The 9,956-nt window shown below is 36.0% G+C and overlaps 1 pseudogene; it reads left to right on the forward strand.

Moving 5' to 3' along the window:
• The first annotated feature begins 1,331 nt into the window (after nt 1-1,331).
• On the forward strand, nt 1,332-4,626 carry LOC113305251 (annotated as a pseudogene).
• Nucleotides 4,627-9,956: the final 5,330 nt, after the last annotated feature.

The raw sequence follows: 9,956 nt of genomic DNA on the forward strand, positions 1-9,956 counted from the left end.
GTGGGAAGTCGATCAAAATCCAGAATCTCTCTGTTAATCCATAGTGTTTTTATAACGATCGTTATATGTTATGCTTTTACCAGATATAGATCAACTCTCTTGCAACTTATCATCTTACACAACATATCAACCTTTCGGATGGAAAAATAAGAAACCATTTATATATTTATTTATTTTGGGGAAAAGATTTTACTCTTTCCATCCGTAAATGGATGGTTTTGTTCAAGTTTACACAATTCTGAAGGCAAGAAGAAAATAAGAGTATTCTTTTAAATGTTTTTTTTATAATTATACCGGTATGTCAAATGATCTAGAAGGAAATCAAGCATATGGATTAAGTATGGCTGGGTTGAATAGTTTTTTACAACGTTATGCTAAAAAAATGAATTAAAACGTGCTAGAAAATGTACAATATTTTGTACTCTAAACATTATGAGAAGCTCGAATGTATGTTTATGTTGTAGACAATAGGCCAATGTTATTATCTCAGTGGTATTAATTGGCTTTCTCGAATAATTAGAAGATTTAGAGCAAGCATCAAGATATGATTGAGTCTTCAATGTTATCAAAACTTTACATAGCCCTCGGTATAAAGAAAGCTTTAATGGTTTTAGGGGAGTGTTGAAGGTAAGAACTAATATTTTTCACACTATTCATTTATTATTTTGACATGGAAAATGTACTCCAACAATGTTATAATTTTCAATATCAGTGGGATATATATATCCGTGTTTGTGAACCTTCTTTTCACAATCACACCATTATTTTCCAGTCATGCAGAAGTAAGATGTTGATAATTTGCAAAAAGAAAAGATTGAAGATGGTCAACATGTTGCCATTGTTCAGAGGACTCAACAGTTATGTAGAAAAAGACTTAACCTTATTTCCAAGTCGTATGTAACAATCCCTGAGTTTAAAGAAGTAGAAGCCTAGAGAATATTAGAGCTAACCTTAAGAGAATTGTGTTATACAGTCTTATTTCTGAAAAGTGTATTTGGTATTGCGGCGAAAGACTACTTCTTCAATTGCAGAAAATAATAGTGATAGCCATCAACCCCTACCCAAATGAAGTGATTTCTCGATATAATCGGGAGATTTGAAAAGAAATGGTCCTCATTAGGAAGAAGATGAAAATTTGATCCAGGAGCCGAGTTCTAGAAATGAGTATCTTTATTGGTTTAACACTATTTCAAGCTCAATATAATTAGGCAACCGCCAAATTTAGATCGGATGGATTTCCAAGCTACTGGTAGGATGCCACTTGGTGATGATTATCTTCCTTCCCAACCTCCGTATTTTCATATCTTACTCAAGCAGGTTCACCATCGACTATGTCGCCGTTTTCTTGGGACGTAGAGACTCTATCTTTATCTGGAGATATTGTTACTCTTTCGATTGTTCCTAGTGCACTCGAAATGCATGTTATACCAGAGCAGTATCAGAACCAGTTGAACAATTATCATGATTTACCATATGGATTTCAGAGATTTCACTTGAGTGATATGCAAAGAGTGAGAAAAAACATGATGTTTGACATGAGAACTCTAGGATATTCCAGTGAGGGTGGTACAAGTACGAGTTATGGTGTTACATGCATGTCCACGTCGGGGTGGTATAGGTACGAATCCTAGTGTACGCTCAAGTACTGGTGGTCAGGGGAAGAACCAGACGCGTGCCAGACATGGCTCTAACACCCCACCCCCACCCACCCCTAAAGTTCCTAAAATACCTAAGTAGCCTTTCATTTCTTTTACATTTCATGGTAAATCAACCAAACTTTAGAGTTTACCTGAAATCCTGAGAAAAAACTTCATGATTAGGGATATGATTATCGAGAATCATATTCATGTAGTCTTTATATGAGAGTTACTACACTCTACGGTTTAAGGGGTTGTTGAAAGTTGCGGGTACTTTTTGTAATATTGCTAGTCCTGATTCTTTAAAAGAGACTTGTTGGTCAAATTTATACGAGAAGAAATGTGAGGTTTATCCAGATAGTTGGCCTACTTTATAAGTTAATCATGTATTTCAATGTTGATACTAATAAATTTGGTACGTTAGTCAAGTATATAGGTAATAATGAATATGATAAGTATACAATGTTTCCAATTATCATCAACATTAGTGATAGAAAATGTTCAAAATAAAATGATATCAAGTTCTTCCTTCCCGGATGCTTTCCAGAAGAAAAATGCAAATCAATCCAAAACGGGGTCCATTTAAAAAAAAAAATGCACCAAAATTTCAGATAGAACATTTTGGGTAAGCTCGTTGATGTATTTTCCTTCTCTTCTTATCATTTATTTCTTTTTCTTATTTGCATATTTGTCTGGGGGGATATTGGCTTTATGTCCCCCTCTTGTCTTCAGTTTCTTTTCACTAACGAATTCCCTTGATGAGTTTAGCTTAAATGGAGAAAAGAAAAATGAAAGACATCATATCTTGCCTTTTTAAAAGATTTAAAAACTTTATTATTTTTCTTTTTGAAAGCAAAACGTTATATTAAGAATAATTTTCTTAATTTAGAATATGGATGATCGTTGAAACCACTCAAGACATAAAAAAGCAAGTTATTTCATGATTCCTCCTAATGAAACAATACTTGAAAGATAACACAGTTCTTAAAAGAACACCAAAAGAGTCAAAGCTTGTTTCACCAGTAGAATTATAGGCACAAGGGCATTTGCATCTCAGAGTAGTTAAAATATGTCTCTGAAATCGATTTTTAAGCGGTTAGTTGCAACTTACCAAATGACCTTAGTGATTTTCCATTCCAAGTTGAATATGATTTTGAGCGATTAAATAGGCTTTTAAAGCCGGTTTTAGGTGTCTTTTCGGCCGACTCCAAGCCGATTCTAAAAATTTAAAATTATTCTAAGTTATTTTAATTTTGAAAACTTGTTATGTTGAACTTATGTATAGTTTTGATTGTATTGATGTTAATAATTCAACCAATATATGATAATGTTAATTGATTTTATCTAGGTTATAAATCATGATAGTAACAATATATATGATTAATGGGACTTTAAGCCTCAAATAGGTGAGTTTAAGTATTAAGACGATTTTAAGCGAGTTCCAAATATGAACTTATTGCTCCAAATTTCCTAAAGATCCCAAACGAGTAGGACCTTGAAGCGAGTTAAACAACTTGTGTTAACCAATGCTTTAATTCTCATGAATGCACGCTTAGGCTAATGTTTGGTTACAATTTTTATATTTGTATGCAAAACATGTCCTTTGCATTCTGTTTTGAACCATTGGCATGTGGTTTTTCCAGAGAAGTCTGAGATTAGGCATCTGATCCGGAAATAAAGGAAAGATGCATCATGTTCAGTATCTGACTTATTGATTAAAGCATTAAGCAAAGATGGATTCAATTATAGCTTCCTCGTGATCAGTTCATATTTCAAGCCATGCCTCTCCTTTCAGTCGAGTCTCTAAAGAGCCTCTCATAAAAGAGTAGAAATTGCATATGCATAATAACACTAAGCGCCCGTCGGGTGCCTTGAATGCCGCATTCCACTTCCTTCCCAGTTCCTTGACTCATTAGAATTAAGTTTTTCGAAGTGCTCTAGTCGATTCTATAAAGACAGAGATGACCTACATCTGATTACACTCCATTGTTGTTGGAGTCATATGAAGAAGGTTGGGTCCATACAGGTTTGAATCTATGTGGTTTTCAATTATTTGTTTTATGGAGAAATACAAAGAGTGGTGGGGTTAATTTTACTAGCCACTTCCTCTAACTGGAAAACTAAACTCTTGGTCGCTTCGACGTCTCTAGCCGACGTGCGCTTATTTGCTCGCTCAAAAAACTATGTATTCTCAACCCACTTTTATTTGAGGGAATGTCGACTAAGCAGTGAATCGTGTCAAGCACGGTGGTGGACTGAATGTTACCGAGTGGCAGAGAACAATCCGAACCGGGGTGCACCGAAATGCTTTTTAAGTAGGTTAAAGTGGTATAGAGCCTAGTGAACCGAGCGGTACAAAAGAAGACTTCTTCTGTGGCTTGGATGAGTATACTCGTTTATCTCGTGACGGCTATAAACAGTTCCTTCTTTCTATTAACAAAACATCCCCTCTTTCTTCGATCTTCTGGAACTGATACAGAAATAGTTTCTTTTTCTTCAGTTTTTTACTTTAGTGACTGGAGCTTTCTGGGGAAGAGCTATGTGGGTCACCTTTTGGGTCTGGGATGCTCGTTTAACTTCTGTACTCATCTTGTTCCTTATTTACCTGGGTGCATTGCGTTTTCAAAATCTTTTTGTTGAACTGGATTTTATTTCAATCTGTGTTGGACTGATCGATATACCAATAATCAAGTTTTCAGTCAACTGGGGGAATACATTGCATCAACCTGGTAGCATTAGCCGATATGTTACATCGATCCATGTATCTATGCTCATTCCAATCTTGTTCAACTTTGCTGATTCCCCCTTCTTCACTCTATTCTTCTTCGTTTTAAAAACACATCTTCTGACTCTCTCTTTTCTGGAATCCTCTTTAACCGAAGAAATCGACTCAAGACTGATGGATGAGGGTGGCATTCATCCTCTTTATTCTCCTCGAGGTACCAAGCTGTCAGCTATAACTATCGAGTCAGAAACGAGGTTAAAGTAAGCAAACATTAAGTCAACTCTCATCTCTAATGCAGAGTTATCATAAATAAACCCACCCCAGGTCGTCCCAGTTCCAAGACCTAACTAAGAAAGAAGAATCGTTTTTTTTTTAGTGTGGTGATCTTAAAAATTAAGTGGTCATTACTAAGTAAGATGGCTTTTTAGGGCCTTGTTAGATCTTCGATTCATTTGGACACTGCTGTTGGTTTCGGCCGGTCTGGCTCTTCGAGATCAAAGGATGACGCAGTTAAAAAAATCAGTTCTAAAAGGCATCTCAGATTGGCAGCAATACCGGGCTAAGGGCATGGAAGTTTAAAACAGAGTAGTGCAAAACAAGAATTGGAAGTTCCGATCACCCAACCAGAGATCCCATGCAGTCACTCTCTGGTATCACTTTCATCATATTAGAGATGAACCTGGAAATATATGGATGCAACAAATAAAACCTGGGAGAAGAAGGAAATAACCAAAGAGAGCTACTTTTGTTCCATGACTCACCTCATATTAACATAGTAGAGATCATACCAATAGAGACTTCATAATATACCATTTCAGCTGCATGAAACGATTTGTTCTTATCATATGATGAAACTTGATTCAAAGCTAAAAGCCTCAGAAAACTAGGCACTTTAGAGATCTAGTTGAACAAGTCATTCATCAATAGATGAACTTAGGTGAGAGCCCAAGTCCAATATGTTGGTCAATCTTCGTCAGGTAGGAGGAAGAACATCTACAAACAAAATCAATACAAGGATAGCTCATCAGCTACTTGCTTTTGCCACCCTATGAAGTAAATTTTTAATGTAAGGACTTATTTTCGTTGACTAGACCCTGTCTTTATTTAGTTAAAAAGACTGAAGCGCTTCATACTGAATTGACACGTAAACTATGGAAGAAGACAGAAGATAAGCTGATGGAACAGATGGATCCTACCGATTATTAATATTTCTAGGCTCTGGCGTGTAATTATAAAACCCCTTTCAGGTCATATCTTCTTGGGAAGTTTGATCAAACTTCCTCACCTCTAATGGTTGGTATTGAGCAGCCAGGTGGGGGTTAGAATGGGATCTATCTCATTCCATCGTATATGACATGCACGTTTTTATCACCCTTGTGGCTAAGAAGGATAATCCCAGTGGAGTGGTTGATTACAAACCAATTGCTTGCTGCAATGTGGTGAAGATACGCGAGATTATAGGCCCACGATTTTTGTGTTTGATGCGTCTTTTTTGGTATACAATTGCAATTTATCCTTTACAAGTGTAAGCTTTATAAGAGAATGAGTATGGTGCCCAACCCCAAGGAAGAGAATGGCATAAGTAGCACGGTCTATCAATAGGATATGTAGAAGAACATCTAAGATAGCAGACCAGTGAATCTGGTGGTCGAAAATTGTTTGGACTTTATAAAAGTTGTCGCGGCACCTGTAGTAAGACAAAGGACTGATAGCGATGTTCGCGGACCGATTTACGATGTCTCCGTCGCTGACGTTCGTTAAGAAGGCCACGTGGATTGTCCAGGGTCTTCTTCGACTAATGAAACCTCGATCCCGGAGCCTTTAGAGTATCTTTTTGATAGGGGCCTCTATCTGTATGGGGAATTCGTTGCTGAAAGATCCCGCCCAGTGTTCTCTTCTTTCTCCCGCCGCCTTCCGAGTATACAATGACAACTTCTGGAACGTTACATTCATGCCCGATCGTGAGACTGCGTCCGATGGCTGCAGCAGGGCTCGGGAATTCGAGAAGGAGAATCACCTCATACACTACTAGATAAAGAAGAAAAATGGGGCACCTTCTCATGAAAGCACCACTGGAAGTTGAAATTCCTTAGCTTTCCTCGTGTCTAAGGAAAGGTCAAGCTGGTTTTTGTCAATAAGAGTAACTATGAGTCCTGGGAGGAAGATGTTTTCGAATGCATTTAGGTGTGTCAGGTCATATGAATGGGATCGGCGATGGAAATAAGATTAGAAAAGTCCAGTGACAATAGTTACTTGACTGCTTCCGGTCGTTTCAATAAGTACTACTGGATGCCTAAGGCTGTAATGGAAGGATCGATTCTTTTTCATTTTTTAGGATCAGAGGAAGTGAACCGAAAGATAGAGGAAGACGAGGAGGGAAGCCATTCGAGGTCGGTTGCTCAGGAGGAAGAAATATCTAGGGACAGAACATGTCAGCCAAGTGATAGTTGTATCAGTCAGCTGCATAGTAAGATTAGGAGCTGTATGGGTTGGAGTTCCAAAGGGGAATTCTTCATTTCGATGAAAATTAAAGATTTAAACCAGTACAGTACTTGACAGATATAAAAAGGCATCTATATTACTGGATCCATTTTATCCCGGTCTTGACAGCTCTATAAAAACGGGTGCAGTAATTGACAGAAAGAGGAAGTCCTTTCCAGGCGTGCAATTAAAACCATAAGTTGAACAAGCTATGCTAGGGTCGGCGGCCCTGGTAGAAAGAGATAAAATCATATAACTACTTCAAAGCAATATTCAACTTTAAAATAATAGATTTCGTTGGTTCCAACTATAATTACACAAACCAAATTTCAATTTGCTAAAGTCTTTCTGAAAATTTTTAAACAATGAGAACAAAGAAGATCTCAAAACTTGAAACAAATGATACCAAAGATTAAGGCTTAAAATTGTCTTCTATGAGTTTCCTACACAATCTTCCAAAAATCAGACTTGCTAGGAAAGTTGATGTGTCCGTTTACGTAGATTTTTCAACTAGGGAATAACTAGAAAAAAAAAAAGTTGAAGCTGCCTTCCGATAGGAAACTGAATTGAATGGATACAACCACCTTTCAAAGTGACTCAAAACCTATTCTAAAGTTGTTGATGGGAAGATAGGCAAAGGCAAGAAAACATTGTTATAAGTTTACTGCATTAATGAAGACCTCAAAATTAGGATAAACACTTGCAGCAACTTCAAAGATACTGCTTTTACTTTAATTTCCAGAGTCGGTATATCTAAAACTACAAATATAGCGACCTTCTGTAATCCTAATGCTATTCAATACATCTGGAAAAACGAAGGCATGTCTATCATATTGCACAATCTTTATATTGCATATAGTATTAATCTTATAACTATAAATGATGCTCAGTTTTTTGAGTATCATAATTATCAATATATTTGACTTTCAATTTATTTCAAGCATTTCCGAGACATCTCTCTATAAAACTTTTTTTGAAACCCTAATAGCTGTCACTATCATGTTGTTCGGATTTGGTCCTTTTAAACCTGTTCTGAGTAAGGATTAATTAATTTTTTAGTTTAGTAGATTTTCTAATTGAATAAGATGTTGTTTTTTAATTTATGGTGTCTTTTGACACATTTTTTTCACCATTTTGGTGATTTTATCTTCGCTTTTCGGGAGACTATTTCTTCGCTTTGAGAGCGATTATTTCTTCACTTTGATGGTGATTTGTTCAATCTTTGTTGATTGTTTCATGGCTTGTTATTCTAAATTCGAGAACATAGACGATTCAACACGGCATCGCTTTGAGTTCATCTTCAACAAAAGGGATTTAGGACATCCGGGTTGTTCGTTTATATATACAAGATTAAAGGCTAAGCACTCCTTTCTTTTTGGAGCATCTCTTGTTAAAGAAGACAAATATTCAAAATGGCCGAAATCGATTCCGGATTGTACCATCTTTTCTCCCTACCTTTCATACAAAAATTGGGTATCTTTCCGGTATTTTGCTCTTTCTCTTCGCGGATTACATATAATTGATATCTTTATTTGTATCTGGGTTTAAATTTTCCTGTGTTTTGATATTCTTTTTCTCGTAAACAATTATGTAATCAAATTTTTCGATTGAATGACATGTAGTCTGGTTGTTCATCAAAAAAATAAAAAGATTTTTTTTATCAATATATTGCATGAGCATCTATCCTTTTTTTTGGGGAAAATGAAATAAAGAAAAAAATATTTAGTATATTAATCAAATGATGTGCATCTTATCTCATTGTCTGAAAACTCTATGCAACCAATTCCCCTTCGAACATTGGATCCAAATGTATATAATTTCAAGAAACATTTAAATTCAATGCCATCTTACCATCTTTGAAAATAAAAGCTTTTATATTATAAACAAAAGGAACGACGAAAAGAAGAGCAATCAGTAAAGGAAAACGATGAAATGTGCGCATATATAAATGTAGCAAAAACAAATATAATAAGAACACCCATGACCAATATAATATGATATTTCTTCGTAATTTTTACATGACTACATTGTACATGGGTATGACTAGAAATTTGTTTCCTTTTCTTAAAGAAAATGTGGAATGTTTTATGAAGCTCTATCCCTGATTTGACATGGATGGTCGGAGATGCGAAGTAAAATTGTTTAGTTAGAAACTTAGAATAGTCGGGACAGTAGGCATTTTTCAATTAAAACCTGAATTAACGTTTTATAAATTTTTTAGATAATATTCTAGAGTTATTTTTCAGCTTTTAGAAGCAAAATAATATTCATAGACATAATTTTAGAATGACTTTTAGGAAAAAAATAAACAAAAATTAATTTAAAGTAAATATTGATTTTATTTTCGAATTTTACCTATGGAAACCCACCTTTTCTTCTTAAAACCAAATAACCTCTTAGCTAATACTACTATGATGAGTGCCTAATATTGTATATATTTATTCCTTTTTGTTGGCATTTAACTCATCTTTTGTGCATTAATTCTACATTTTATCCCATATTCTGTATTTTCATTGTTTTCAAGAATAAATATTTTTCTTACTTAATTTTGCATTTTTAGGTAATAAATAAAGTCTGGATGACTTGCGGAGCGGAAAAGAGCTGAAGAGTGGTGAAAAGCCGGAAGAAATTACGCAAGGAAGCCGCAAAGAATGGTGCGCACAAGTCCAAAAAGCTAGGAATGGGCTCAGGAAGGAAGAATTGTTCTTAAAGAAGATATGGGCTTGGCATACCCAAGGCCCAAAACCCTTACCCAAACCCATTTTCTATATCCATACCCGTCTCCATTCTCAGCCGTTAGATTGGATCCATCTCATCATCCAATGGTCGCTTCTTCATCGTGCATCAAAATCTGAAGTCCCTGCAAAACACCATAGTGCCTAAATTCCAAGCCTTCAGATTAGATCACATTTAGATCCTACGGTCGCTTCTTTGCCTGCGCATCAAACCCAGATACTTCCGCTTAACACTACAACACCTAACTCCATCTGGCGCCGTTAATTTCGTTGTATATCTGCATCCAACGGTCGCTGCCAGCATCTTCACTTTTATCCGTTAGATCAATCTTCATCTCCACACCCCACGGCTAAGCATCGCAAGACATCGAAATCTGA

Source organism: Papaver somniferum, chromosome 8 (assembly GCF_003573695.1).
Source record: "Papaver somniferum cultivar HN1 chromosome 8, ASM357369v1, whole genome shotgun sequence".
NCBI classification, from domain to species: Eukaryota; Viridiplantae; Streptophyta; class Magnoliopsida; order Ranunculales; family Papaveraceae; genus Papaver; species Papaver somniferum.